Source organism: Panthera pardus, unplaced genomic scaffold (genome assembly GCF_024362965.1).
Source record: "Panthera pardus isolate Hobbes unplaced genomic scaffold, ASM2436296v1 HiC_scaffold_6, whole genome shotgun sequence".
In the NCBI taxonomy this organism is placed as follows: domain Eukaryota; kingdom Metazoa; phylum Chordata; class Mammalia; order Carnivora; family Felidae; genus Panthera; species Panthera pardus.
Window position 1 is genome coordinate 129,133,434 of NW_026526991.1, and position 15,633 is coordinate 129,149,066.

Here is a 15,633-nt window from a genome sequence, read left to right on the forward strand (position 1 = left end):
TATGTGCCTGTTTTTATGCCAATACTATACCATTTTGATTACTAAGGTTTTGTAATATAGTTTGAAATCAAGAAGTGTGATGCCTTTAGCTTTGTTCTTTTTGCTCAAGATTGCTTTGGCTACTCTATTCCACACAGTTCTCTTCCCTACAAATGTTAGGATTGTTTGCTCTTTCTCTGAAAAATGCCATTGTACAATTGGTGCTGGATCTGTAGATTGCTTTGGGTAGTTGGGCATTTTAGCAATATTAATTTTTCCAATCCATCAACACTGAATATCTTTCCATTTATTTTTCTCTTCTTCAATAGAGACAGTTTTACTATTTCTTTTCCAATTTGGATGCCTTTCATTTCTTTTTCTTGTCTGATTGCTATGGCTGGCACTTACAGTACTATGTTGAATAAAAATAGTGAAAATGGACATCCTTGTTTTGTTCCTGGTCTTAGAAAAAAAGATTTCAATTTTCCACCATTGAATATGATTTTGAGCATGAGTACAAGCTATGGGTTTGTCATATATGGCCTATATTATATTGAATTAGTCCCTCTACACTCACTTCATTGGAAGTTTTTATCATGAATAGATGTTGACTTTTATCAAATGCATTGAGATGAACATATAATTTTTAACCTTCATTTTGTTAAAGTGTTGTATCATATTGATTAATTTGTGGATATTGAACCATTCTTACATCCCTGAAATAAATACCTCTTGATTGTGGTATATAATCATGATAATGTATTGCTGAATTTGGTTTACTAACATTTTGTTGAGTATTTTTTGCATCTAAGTTCATCAAGGATATTGGCCTATAATTTTCTTGTACTGTCCTTGTATTGCTGGCCTCATAAAATGAGTTTGAAAATATTCCCTTCTATTTTTAAAAGAATTTGGGAGGGATTGGTATTAATTTTTATTTAAATATGTGATAGAATTCTTCCATAAAGTCATATGATTTTGGACTTTTCTTCATTGGAAGTTTTTGATTGATGATTCAATCTTTTTATTAGGAATGGGTTTGTTCAGATTTTCTATTTCTTCATGATTCAGTCTTGGTTGGTTGTATATTCATAGGAATTTACTAATTTTTTATAGGTTGTCAAAGTTGTTGAGATATATAGGCTATATAGCACAACCTTGGTTTGTGAGCATAATTTGTTTCAGAAACATGCTTGTAATCCAAAGCACTCATATATAAAAGTGAATTTCAAGAACCATTGGCTCGGTAGTGATCATGTGATATTTGGTGTCAGGTACTACTTACATTGCAAGACATCACTCATCAAGTTAAAATTTATTAGAAATGTTTGCTCGTTTTATGGAACACTCGCAGAACAGGTTACTCGCAATCCAAAGTTTTACTGTAGGTGTTTACAGTATCTCATACAATCCTTTTTTTTGTATGGTGTTACTTGTAATGTCTCCCCTTCATTTATAATTTTATTTACTTGAGTCCTTTCTTTTTCTTGGTTAGTCTAGCTAAAGATTCATCTATATTGTTCGCATTTTCAAAAAAACCCCTGCTTTTGGTTTTATTTTTTCTATTGTCTTTTTCATTTCTATTTCATTTAGTTCCACTCTGATCTTCATTTCTTTTCTTCTACTAACTTTGGGCTTGGTTTCTAAAATATTATTCTAGTTCCTTGTTAGGTTATTTATTTGAGGTCTTTCTTCTTAATGTAGGTGTTGTATCCCGTAAGTTTTGCTATGGTGTGATTCATTTTAATTGTTTCAAGGTATTTTTTGGTTTGTCTTTTGATTTCTTATTTGACCCATTGGTTTTTCAATAGCATGTAATTTGATCTCCATATATTTGTTAAATTTCTAGTTTTCTTCTTTTAATTAATTTGTAGTTTCATACCACTGTGGTTGGAAAAGATGTTTGATATAATTTCAATCTCAAATTTATTAAGACTTTTTTGTGGCTTAACATATGATTTATCCTGGAGCATGTTTCATGTGTGCTTGAGAAGAGTGTGTATTCTGCTGTTGTTGGATGGATGAAAGGTTCTATAAATGTCTGTTAGTCCATCTCGTTTAATGTGTCATTCAAGTCTAATGTTTCCTACTGATTTTGTCTGGATGATCTATCTGTTGATGAGAGTGGGGTATTGAAGTCCTCTACTATTATTATATTGCAATCTGCTTTTTCCTTTAGGTTTGTTAATATTTGCTTTATATATTTAGGAGCTCCTTGGTATTCTTGATATTTAAAAAAATGCTTTTGGATAATATGCCCCCCCCTTTTTAATGAAGCTTTATAGACATCACCCTCTTTTTTTTAAGTTTATTTCTTTGAGAGAGAGAGAGAGAGCGAGGGCGAGATAGAGAGTGGGGGAGGGGGAGAGGGAGGGAGACACAGAATCTGAAGCAGGCTCCAGGCTCTGAGCTGTCAGCACAGAGCCTGATGTGGGGCTCAAACTCATGAATCATGAGATCATGACCTGAGCTGAAGTTGGATGCTTAACTGACTGAGCCACCCAGGTGCCCCAAGCCCTTTCTTTTTTAAATTAAAAAAAAAATATTTTTTAGAGAGAGAGAGGAGGAGAGGGGCAGAGGGAGGGAGGGGAAGAGAGAGAGAGAGAGAGAGAGACAGAATCTTAAGCAGGCTCCATGCTCATGGAGCCTGATGTGGGGCTTGATCCCACAACCCTGGGATCATAACCTGAGCTGAAATCAAGAGATGGATGTTCCACTGACTGAGCCACCCAGGCGCCCCAGGATGGCCCTTAAAATTTTTTTTTTATTTTGAGAGAGAGCGACAGAGAGAGTGTGAGCTGGGGAAAGGCATAGAGAGAAGGACAGAGTGAATCCCAAGCAGACTCCATGCTGTCAACACAGAGCCCGATGTGGAGCTTGATCCCATGAACCAGGAGATCACAACCTGAGCCGAAATCAAGAGTAGGATGTTCAACCACCTGAGTCACCCAGGCACTCCTGGCCATTTCTTAATATGAATAAAACAAGCAGAATAATCTTGGTTTAATGGAACATATATAAGCATGATATCTCTTGTCCTTGAGAAGATCACAGGTCTAACCAGAGTGACAATGTGGAACCACAGAAAAATTGATACTTTTTGAAAGGGTCACATAATGCAGGAAGCTAGCAAAGTGTTTTTTGAAACACATGGTCATTCAGTCCAGAACCAAGTTACTAGACCATGATAGCAGTCATGCCAAAAAGTGAGTTTCCTTTGTCTAGCTTTCAGGAAATTAGAAGAAAAAATAATGTGGGACAAGCTAGAGCAAAAACAGGAGCAAAATACACTGAAGACATGCAGAGGCCACTTCCACCTAGTAAAGGCTCTGTCTGTAAGATTACCACCCAGAAATGGAGAGAGCAGTGGTGCTCTCTACTTGGGCATCCTCAAATGATGAGAAGATTGGGTTTTGTAGTATTTCTTTTAGTCCTTCTTGTTTTGAATCCAAATGAACAAAATGAAAATGATTTTTGAGGCAGTGTCAAAACAGATTTCTCATGCCATGGAAATTTCCAGAACTTTGAAAGTTAGAGGTGGAATCTGTGGTAGAGGCAGTGGCGTCAGAGAACACCACAGCAGTACAGGGGGAGAGGCTGGTAACTCATCTGCCTCCACTTTCATCCTTGATCACACACCTGCATACCTGGTTTAGTTGTAGAATAGGTCATTCTAAATCAGAGGGAAATCCCATACATTATTATACAATTATCCCATCAATATTTGTTGAGAGTTGACAGTATGGCTGCCATTTTGCAGGCTGATATTGTGTGGTGGGGACTGAGACACTGTTTTCTGTCCTCAAGTCATTTATAGTCCAGAAATATCTGGAACAATACCTTATTTGTAAAAAGGCAGCATCTTGGTTTTTGTAGATTTGACTATTGGAGAGACAGTGCCCTTTGGATTTTACTATCCTTCTATTTCCTGTATGTGTGTATTTGTATATCATCAATTCATCTTCCTAAGACTTCAACCCAAATCAGTTATTTAGTGGATGGAGTCAAGGGATTGGCAGTAATCTACAAATTCACTCCAATATACCGTGTGTGTGTGTGTGTGTGTGTGTGTGTGTGTGTGTGTGTGTGTGTGAAATTGGACAAGCCATTTAAATCCCTAGAGGTTTGGTTTGTTTCTATCATCTGTGAGTGCTGTATTAACTGAGAACTGAGTACTCACATTAGAAAAAAATGAACCTGAAATCCCAATAAGGTTCTTCAAGTGTCTGGGTGGTCTGGGTCACTTGTGTTCTAAATTCTGTTCTGAGCTAGTCCACTGACTTAGTGGCATTGTGACACCGTCTAGTGCATCAACCTGGCCATGTAAGCCAAGGGGTCCTAGTCAAACATGTGATAAACATTCTTCTGCAGAATAATATCTCCCTAAGAGGAGTGTTGACCTTGGCTTCCATCACTAATTGGGAAGATAGAACATGAGGTTTAAATGCTGGCTCCAGCATTTACTGGCTGTATGACTAGAACTTGGGTGAGTTAATATTGCTTTTCTGAACTATTGCTTTAATTCATTATCAATGAAACAGGGCTAATAATATTTACTTTGTAAGATCATAGCGATGAATGATGAACTACCCAGTAGAGTGTTGATATATAATAAGGGCACATGGTGGCTACCCAATGAATGGTGGCTGTGAATGAATGAATAGTCAGTGTTTTACTGTAGTGAGAATTCAGAGAGAAAAGAGACAAAGGGGAAGACTTCATAATATTAAGGGATGTGAAGAAATTCCTGATAAATCATGACTAATGGGAAACTTTTTCTGAAGGAAGCTATCCAATCTCTTTCTCGTTAGGTTCTTTAAAATAAGACAGTATCCATTTGTTGAAAGAGTTTGCTGTAGAGCATATTACCTCCTGAGGTGTACTTTGGGTTCTGGGAAATGTCTTTTAGCAAGAGGAATCACTAGTGAGATTCACCTGTGAACCCAGGAGCTGATGCTTCTCACAAACTCATCCCTAATAAAGGTCCTACCTTCCCCCTTGGTGACAGGCCAGCTGGTTTGCCTTTGGCAGTTTTGTTTTCAAGTTTCCAGAAACAGGGCTCATATTGAAGCAACGTTTACAGGTCCTTTAAAAATGACTTGAGATTGCCATGGAAACTGAAGTCAAAATGACAAAGTGCCAAGAGGAGGCATCCTTTGTTAATTGCTTATGAAGATAGATGAACGGAAAGTTTGGGCCTGGTAAAATGATAGATCTGTTCAAGAAAAGGAAATGAAAAAATAGGTAACAACACCCTTGGGAGGCCCAAAACAGCACTGTTGAAATCATTGACTCTGTGGAAGCATTTTGATTAGTTTCAGTTACACTGCCTGTCAGATTTATGCTGGTGTAAAAAAAAAAAAAAAGGAAGCTTATGTTACATTGACTATTATATGATTAAACTAAGAATCTCATGGAAGAAAAACAAAATGATCAGCATGTATACTTTTTGGTTAGACTTGCAGCCACCCCCCCTTTTTAAAACAAATTATGTAATTTCATCAAGGATTAAATAAGAATGAAAAAGACTGTTTCCTAAGTCTCAGTGAATTCAAGCACTTGAGATTTTTTCTATCATTATGTAAAGAAGTCATATCCCAGCTATCCAATGCTAAGTGTAGACTGCACAGTATTATAAAACACAATGTACTCTTACTAAAGTTTCATTTAAAACTTAAACATGTAGCAGAGATCAAAATTAAACCTCTACTTAAAAAGTATACCTTTGTTCACATGTTCTTTGTAACATCTATAGGCCTTTCAGATCTAATTTCTGTAGAACTCTCATACAGAAGCAGTTTGTAAAAGCTGTAGGTCATTAAGACTTGATGAGGAAGGTACTATTGTATGTAATTTCAAGGCAAATGGTTATTGGTGCCTAGTAAGCTTCTGGGCTTACTATTTAATGACTATTTAAGACTATTTAAGACTATAATGACTAAGAATGACTATTTAATTCTTCTTCATGAGTAAAGTTAAAAAAAAATATATCTCATCATGAGGGTTGATGTGTGGGTGCTATTATGATGGTATTATTTCCAAGGACCAATGATGCCCAAATTCCGTTTTATGACTCACTCCTCCTCTGCAAAGGGTTCTTGACCTGACAGTGAAACTAAGGCACAAAAACTAAAGGGGAAACAAAATAACCAGAAAAAGTCCACTTAAATGGAATCCACTTAAAGTGAGGACCAAAATGTCATAGTAGACAAAGTAAAACAGGGTTGATAGGTATGATTTTGGAAAACTAAAATCAAAATTTATAAAAACAAATTTATTTTGCCTTATAATTAACAACATAGTTTTATTTTTTATTATTATTTTTTTTAATGTTTATTTTTGAGACAGCATGAACGGGGGAGGGCCAGAGAGAGAGGGAGACACAGAATCTGAAGCAGGCTCCAGGCTCTGAGCTGCCAGCACAGAGCCCGACGCGGGGCTCAAACCCACGGACCGTGAGATCATGACCTGAGCCGAAGTCGGACACTTAACCAACTGAGCCACCCAGGCGCCCCAACCACATAGTTTTATAATGACAGTTATGCACTAATCATTTGCTCAAACAAAAACATGTGTTAATTTTAGGGCTGTGGTACACTGTTAACTTTGGTGATGCTCAACGAACCAAGCTTCCTTGTATTTGTACTCTTATTAGTTCCTTACATATTGATTTTGGGCTTGGCCATGTTACTAGTTTTGGCCAGTAGAACATTAGCGAGGGTGATGCAAGTAAAAGGCTGGTAAGTCCTTGCACACTGGGCCTTATTATCTTGGGATGCTTCTAGGAACCCATCCACCATGCTATGAGAAAACATGAGCAATCATGAGAGAAGCCCACGTGGAGGAGAAGTGAGGCCCTCTAGCCAACTCCAAGTAAGCTCCTAGTCAGTAGCCAGTACTGATTTCTAGCCACGGAGGTGAGTCCATTTTATTTTTTATTTTATTTTTAATTATTTTTTAAAGTTTTAAGATTTATTTTTGAGAGAGACAGAGACAGAATGTGAGTGGGTTAGGGGCAGAGAGAGAGGGAGACACAGAAGCAGAAGCAGGTTCCAGGCTCTGAGCTGTTAGCACAGAGCCCGACGTGGGGCTCGAACTCACAAGCTGTGAGATCATGACCTGAGCCGAAGTCGGACGCTCAACTGACTGAGCCACCCAGGTGCCCCTAGGTGAGTCCGTTTTAGGTTTTCTAGACATTCTGACTTCAAGCCTACAACATGTGGAGGATAATAACTTCTGGGTCAACCCACAGAGATGTAAGAAGTAATAAATTGTGGGGTACTTGGGTGGCTCAGTCGGTTAAGTGTCTGACTTTAGCTCAGGTCATGATCTCGCAGTTTGTGGGTTCGAGCTACCCATTGGGCTCTGTGCTGACAGCTCAGGGCCTGGAGCCTGCCTTGGATTCTCTATCTCCCTCTCTCTCTGTCCCTCCCCTGTTTACTCTCTCTATATATAAAAAATAAACATTAAAAAAAGGAAGTAATAAATTGTGGTAAGTGGGGGGTGGTTTGTTATGCAGCAACAGATAACTAAAACAGAAACTATGACCTGGCATTGATTTTGAGTCTGGTAGAAGGAAGGGAGAAATTTGGAGGAACTACAAAAAGACTGTTAGTGGAGTCTGGAAGGGCAGTGAGGAAATTCCTATTGGAAGCTGAAGAACAGAGAACGTGAGTTATATGTTGGCAGAACAATGATCAAAACTGTTTGCTTGTGGTATTCCAGGAAACAGAGAGAGTACCTACCGAACTTGTGGATCTGACTAAGGAGATTTCTGGGAAGGATGTGGAAAGTGCCACTGGCTTCTTTTTGCTCCTGTAGTAAAGTACAGGGGGAACAAGCTGAACCAAAGAAGGAACTGTTCAGATTTCAAGCAGAACTTAGAACTAAAGAGGCTCTAAACATGTGGGTTTGTTAATAAAATTGTTTTTCACCCTCAGTCTCTACAAAAAAATTTCTCAAAGTATGAAATGATCTTCATTTGAAGATGAAATCCAAGGTGTTGGTAGTGAAATATGTCTTCAGGGTTCAGGTCTGTGTTATGGGATCTGAAAGACATAAGGAGTATCTCAAAGATCCTCTCAGACAAAGATATTTCTAAGAAGCTAAAGAGTATTTTCCCATGGGATTCTGATTTGCACTCCCTAAACAGAGAAAGGATTGTCTTGAAGAGATTTGTGTGTGTGATTTTGTTTATTAGGGTGAGTTATAATTTGATACATAAAAATGCAAAGTATGTACTGAAATTATACTGGCCTAGATTAAAAGGACAGAGACAAATTCAAAATAAGAAGGTGGCTTAAGATCCTCAAACTCATCTGGGGAGGAGGAAGCAAGCCAAAGAAAGAAGCTTAGATGCAAGCCTGGGTCATTTCTCTTGGAAAAATAAGGATAGCTCAGAACAAAGTCTAGAGCACAGAGGGTAGAGGTAAGAGCCACAGAAAATCACTCTCAGGAAATTGAACTAGGTCATGATAAAAAACAAAGCAAAACAAAACAAAACAAAAACACTGCCTATATGTGTCTGGCTGGATTTAAAAATTGCTATGGACCAGTAACTGCTGTGTTTTTCCCATTTTCAACCTTTTTGAGTAGAAGTACCTATTGAAGTTTTCCTTGCCTCTTCATTGTATGTTGACTGTGTGAGGATCAGAAAACTTGTGTCTTTAGTTGACACGTCTTCAGATCAAAAAGAACTCCACTCAGGAGACCTTGATCGCATCTAGACCTGACTTAGATGATGAGATTCTGTACTTGATGAGATAAGACCTTGAGAGCTTTGGAGAGGGTGAGTGTATTTTGAACGTGGGAAGGGCAGGACACATTAGAGGCCAGAGGGTGCTTTGTGGACTGTACTTTGGTGGTCCTTAGTGAAACTTACCTTCTGGTATTCCCTTCCTTATTGACTCTGGGCTTGGCCACATGGCAAGTTTTGGAAAATGGGAATTTGGCAAATTTGATGCAACTGAGGACTTGATAAGCACTTGTACATTGGGAGTTGCTCTCTTGGAGCAATACTTCCTGAAACCTAGACACCAAACTATGAAAAGCCCAAGAAACCATATGGAGGAGAACTGAGGTCCCAGAAAACACTTCAAGCTAAACGCCCAGCCAATGGCTAGCACCAACTTTCAGCCATGTGAATAACGCCATGTTGGATTTTCTTATCAATCCAGCATCTTAGACAATATCATATGAAGTGGAAGAGCTACCAGATTAACTAATAGAATTGTGAGAAATGTTATGTTCTCATTCTTTTAAATTATTAAATATGTGGCTGGTTTGTTATGCAGCAATAGATAAACCAATCATGAAGCTAATAATTTTTATTTCATTTATTTATTTATTTATTTATTTAATGTTTACTTATTTTGAGAGATAGAAAGAGTGTGAGTAGGGAAGAGGCAGAGAGAGGGAGAGAGAAAAATCCCAAACAGGCTCTGCATTGTCATTTGATTCCAAGAACCATGAGATCATGACCTGAGCTGAAATCAAGAGTTGGACGCTCAACCAACTGAATCACCCAGGTGCCCTGGGAGGCTAATAATTTTTGGATAAAATTGTGCAATAGCAGGATAGAATATCCTTTACATTATGTTGAACTTTTGCCATATTATCACAAAAGAGCTATTTTTGTAAAAATAGTCAAAAGTTGTATTTAATTTTTCCCAAGCACTTTGTGAATCTATTGACAGTTGAATATCTTTATTTATTTTTTAAATGCTTATTTATTTAAGAGGTGGGGTGGGGGGGAGACTGAACCAGGGAGGGGCAGAGAGAGAGGGAGAGACTCCCAAGCAGGCTCCATGTTCAGTGTGGATCCCAGTGTGGGGCTCAATCCCATGACTGTGAGATCATGACCTGAGCTGAAATCAAGAGTTGGACGCTCAACAGACTGAGCCACCCAGGTGCCCCCTGAATATCTTTATTTTGAAAGTATCTTTTATGTTATCATTCTTGTTTATTTTCTCTTTGTTAACTGGCAAATTATGCTATATCATTTATTTCTGGCTTTGCATATATTTCAAATAGTTGTATAATATTTCTTTAATCAACTAATGAAATTCTGTATCTTTTGCAGTATTTACAATTTCTTTTCACAGTAGGCTTCTACTGTATTTGACTTTATTATCTGCTATAATGGTGAGGAAGATATTGATATCTTGAAAGGGAGGGGCTTTGGTTAGAGATTAATTTCATCAGAAGTCAGTTTATTAATACATAGGTTTGCTTTATGATGACTTTGCTTCTCTTAAACAAGTCAGATATTGTACACTCATATACTAAGAGGTCCCCTGTACTGCCATAAATATAGCTGGGCAGGCCCTGGTAGCAGACAATGCTGCACTTTCTGGTGAAAGCTGAGTTGAAGCATGTGTGTTTGGCTTATGGTCTAAGAGGAGTTTTCTACTTTTCACCCTGAATCTAAATCTTGGCACAACCCACTCAGGTCAAACTTTGGGGAGGGAGAGAGCTAGAAAGAAGTCTGGGTCCCCACACCTGTCTTAGCATGCCATTATAGGTGTGAAAGAGGTGGGAAACAAAGAGATGAATGCCCTGAGAATTGATCTTTCGCACAGCCTGCACAGGAGGAGGCTGAAGAGAAAGAAGTTCTTGGTGGCCCTTAAAGGCACCAAGAACCTACTTACTGGTAGATGGGACCTAGTGAATGTCCTATGCTCTTATCAATAAAATTAGCAACTCTTCATCTCTTGTGGGAGGGTGGAGGAAGGAGGGGGTAGAGGAATAGAAAAGTAGAAAGGATGGAAGAATCCCATCCCTTTTCAATATCCTTCTTATTGGAGGAGAATCTACCCATTGAGTGGTGAGATGTGGGGAAGTCACAAAGTTGAGGAATGGGGGAGTTCTTCCACTCTGAGGGCAGATCACTCTGTAATTTTTTCTTCATTCTCCCCCGTGGAAAAGAGGAGAGAGAACCAAGCAAAAGAATTGCGCCTCTGGGCAGAACCATTTTAGCAACGGACTAAGAGATGGTGGTCACAGGACATGAGCTTGTGTGAGTCGAAGTTCTCATTACTTGTTGTTGAAAAAAGTTGCATAATTGTTTAAAGCCAAGTTTTCCTAAAGTCTGGCACTAGAGCTAGAAGGGTATTGACTCCTAGGGATGCTTGAAGTGGAGGGAGCAGGTCTTGAGAGAAGATCTGGAGGTGGGGACAAGATCAAGTTGTAATGGAGGAGCACAAAGACGGGAAGGAACGGGTGTACTTTGAATTGGTTTACTTTAAATTTTTTTTAATGTTTATTTATTTTTGAGACAGAGGGAGACAGAGCGCTAGTGGGGGAGGGGCAGAGAGAGAGGGAAACAGAATCCAAAGCAGGCTCCAGATTCTGAGCTGTCGGCACAGAGCCCAACGCGGGGCTCAAACCCACGAACTGTGAGATCATGACCTGAGCCGAAGTCGGATGCTTAACCGACTGAGCCACCCGGGCGCTTCTGAATTGGTTTACTTTAAAGGGTTGTTCCAGAAGAGTTAGATCAGATCTACTTTTTATTGGTAAATGTTAAGCTTAGTTATGTCCACATAACTCATTTTTATAAATAATTAGCAGGATATTTATAGTTATTTTATAGCATAGCTATAATCTATCCCTTTAAACACACAAATTCAATACACAGGAACATTTAAATGAAATAACCAGTTTTAGTGTTGAACAAACTTCAGAAAGCTGATGTTGTACATTTATAGCTACAGAACATGTGCATTCATTAATTCATTCAACAAATTTGGAGCGCCTCATGAGTGCCAGTCACTATATCTAGTGTTCATATTATTAAAGCAGATTCAGGAAACTTATTTTTTTTTTAAGTTTATTTATTTTGAGAGAGAGAAAGAGGGAGAGAGAGAGAGAGTGAGTGCACGTGTGGGAGAGAGGGAGCAGAGAGGGGCAGAGAGAGAGAGGGAGAGAGAATCCCTCATGGAGCCTGACACAGGGCTTAAACCCATGAACTGTGAGATCATGACCTGAACCAAAATCAAGAGTTGGACTCTTAACCAACTGAGCCACCCAGGTGCCTCTGGAAACTTATTTTTAAAAGCTGTAATGTATAAAGTGGGGTCACTGGCACTAAGTCTTAATGTTTTTAAATGGAACAAATGTTTTAAGTGGAACAAAGTCAGTAATGGAAAATTTGGAAAAAGCAGATATTCTTGTACAAAGTACTTTACCTTAGGTGTAGAAGTTGCTAGAATACTGACCACTTATTCCTTGGCAATAAGAGCAGGGATAGAAAGGTTAATAAATGCAGAGTGCAGGTGAAGAATCACTTAGGGAAAAACCACTAATTGTAATGCCTTTAGGGTTTTGTTAAAAATGCATCAGTTGGATACCAAAAAAGGCCATAATCAGTGCTATCCGCTTTCAATTATGTTTCAGAGCAGTATTTGTTAACCCCTTTAATGTGATGCTTTCATAGTAAACATAAGAACACCCAAACTTCTACACTTTCTATTCATTTCTAAACAGTCCTCACAATGTCCTACCAAGCCAAAACGCCTGTGAGACTCTTCCCCCAGAATAAGAGACCATTTCTCCAGCAAACTTTTCAACAGGATTTTAATTCTTCTGTCAGCTGGCAAAAACATTGAGCCAGCAGATTGAAAACACACAGTGGTGTGTATATTTGGAGTCTTTGTAAACTTTCCCATGCATGCAATGCCATTGGCTTTGCACTTCCCCCCCCAGCAGATACTGACAGATACTGATGAGCTGAGATATCATGCAACTGCTCAGAGGTGAAAACCGGTCTATGCAGTTTTGCATTTGCAGTCTATTGAGTGGGCCCAGCTGCGGGCCTCCCCTGCAGCAGGGGGGCGCTTCCCTTTTAAGAACTTTGCTCCACTTCAGCCTCCGTGGCTTCCAACACTTCCCCAGGAGATTTCACTTCCTATGGGAAAGAGCCACTGTTGACACTGTCTCAGGGAAACTCATGGCAGCTTTGTGATAATCACACATATACCCTCTTTCCACCCCTCCTTAACGTTGGCTTGTTTTTTTTTTTCCCATTTCATTCCAGGGACATTGATGTGAAAGGAAGGTCAATGAAAACCACCTTGCTTTCAGTCTGAGGGTTAGTTGTACTCTAACATGAAAAAGGAAAATTTTCTTTCAGAGACTGGCCTGGCATGCTTAACCTTAACCTTGTCAGTTACAAGGACGTTTAAACATGTAAATGAAGGCGTTTCAGAGGATGTTGAACTAGAAGATTTTCAAGTTGCTTTCTCAGATAAAGGCTGTTCTTTCTCAGATAAGGTTATGTCTTCAAAGGCACTTTTTTTTTCTTTCCCCAACTTATCGATGGTACCAGTTTGACTTTTGGTGGATGTATACCCCAAGGGCACATAGTCTCTGCTTTATTCATTTCTATACTCTCAGGGACTGAAAAGTGCCTGATGCACAGTAGTTGAAAGGTAAATGTTGATAGTTATTTGTTGAAACAAATATAGAGTGATTACTATAGAGTATAGAGTATAAAATGCTCAACCCATGCCTCATATTTCCATTTAGTATCTAAAAATTTACACAAGAGGATGTTGGGAACTTAATTTGATAGACTTAAAATTACAACAGGAATTCTTGATTACCTGAAAAATAAACTAGTCTCCCTGTTTCTGTTTTGCCAGCCACTGCCATTGGCAGTGACTTCGTCAAGCAGTAGAGTGAGGAAGCCAGCATAGCGCATTGTTATGGGGTGCTTGTCCACCCCAAACTTAGCTCGTTTTTCTTACTGAAATGCATATACTTAAAATGGCACAGATTAAGATGTCTATCAAGAGGTTAGGCCCCTGTTTCTGTCCTCTCCTGACAGGACAAAACTGTCATAGACTCATAGTCACTGGAAGGGTCATTTAGTCTAAATATTAGTCCCCAAATTGGATGTAGTTTCAACTACTGTAGGCGATGGCCACATGTTCTAAACCTTCCTCCTGAAAATGTACCATGCATTAATGTTTTTTTCTCAGCAGTCCCATAACATTCCTGTTACAGAGCAAGATTCCAACTGTTTTAACATACCAAGTTATCTTATAAGAAAGAGGCCCCATTTGGGAGCCAGGGGACCCCAGGCGGGGATTCTTAACCCCATACCCCATTCCCAGCACCCCCAACTGCCTGTAGTTATGTGACCCCGGGGAAGGCATTTCACCTCTTGGGACTCTAGCTTCTTTATCTGTGAAATAACATTGGCTTCCTGCCTCCCAAGGATACCAGAAGGAAGAATGAGTTAACATTTACATAGCTGCGTTGGGAGACTCCAAGAAAGGCAATGCATAAGTAGGAAATGTGATATAATAGAAAGAATGTCTTTTATTTTTAAGTTGGTCTTTGGTCAATCTTTCTGGGTCTAATCTTTATGTATAATAACAAAAGAACAGGCAAGTGTAAAAGAAAGCTCTGAACCTAATTCAGGTAGGATCACTCTGAATGATAGCTGCTGGGGTGTTTTGTTCATTTGTTAACTTTGGGGTGAGGTAACTTGCTATCGGGAGAAGCGTTTGACTCGGGACTGTATTCAGGCAAATCAGTAGGCACTCCTATTGGAGAAGAGCAGTTGGCATAGATGGACTGGTTGAAATTTGGAGTTTATCAAGATGGTAAGCTCCCAGAGGGTAGGGATTCTGTCTTGCATCTTTATGTCTCCCATATCTTTCCAGAGCCTGACACAGAGCTGCTAATTAGTTAGTGTTTGTCTAGTGAGTGCACTAGGATCTGAAGTGTAGCCTCACTCTTTGCCTGTATTGTGTCCTTCTTCCTGAATTGCAAATTGGGAGTAATGATACCCTCTTTGCAGGCTACTGTGAGGGCTAGATGACTGATATGTGTAAAGTGCCCAGCGCACTGTCTGACACACTTTTGGGGCACATAATCACAATAACTGTTGTCTCTCTCACCACTAATGTTGGGGACACAGGGTAGTGCTGTGGCCAAAGCACAGAGGGGTCTACATCCTGACCTTGATACCTATCAGTTCCCAGAGAGTAATGGTTTAACTTTTTGAAACTTGGTTCCTCATCTGTGTAAGAGGGTGCTAAAATTTGGTCCGCTTAGCAGCTCAATATCTACACTATAGTCCAGTATAACAAAGGGTCTGGTGTCCTTTTAAAGATCTTTTGTTGTAACATACATCAAGAAAATACATGGAACATATTTATGAAACAGAGTTAATGACTGTATGGCTACCACCAAGGTCAAGACATGGAACATTGCCAGCACCCCAAGAACCCATCATGTGCACACAGATCATTTCTACTCTTCTCTCATTTAACATTATATCATGTGCACATCCTTTGGAATTTATAAAATTTATGTTTAATTGTGATAACCTACTGGAGTACATAAATGTGCGACAATTTGTGAGGCAGTCTCTGTTGACAATTTGGGTGGTTCCCATATACTATATTAAGTTCTTATAAACACAGATCTGTTTTGTTCCCCTTTTTGAAATATTTTATTTTTGAAAATTATTTTATTTTTTATTTTAGAGAGGGAGAGAGAGGGCATTTGAGTGGAGAATATGGGCAGAGGGATAGAGAAAGAATCTTAAGCAGACTCCACACTCAGTGCAGAGCCTGATGCAGTGCTTGATTCCATGACTCTGAGATCATGACCTGAGCCAAAATCAAGAGTTGGATGCTT

At 39.1% G+C, this 15,633-nt stretch overlaps 1 long non-coding RNA gene across 2 annotated transcripts in view; it reads left to right on the plus strand.

The window, feature by feature from the left end:
• The window catches only part of LOC109273721 (uncharacterized), a 73,705-nt gene that overhangs the window by 45,216 nt on the left and 12,856 nt on the right, over positions 1-15,633 (plus strand). The window contains exon 6 of one of the 2 annotated variants that reach the window (XR_008419726.1): positions 6,765-6,896. The exons of the other annotated variant lie outside the window; for it this stretch is intronic. This is a non-coding gene — a long non-coding RNA (uncharacterized LOC109273721). The remainder of the gene's footprint in view (positions 1-6,764; positions 6,897-15,633) is intronic. 2 annotated transcript variants of the gene reach the window in all.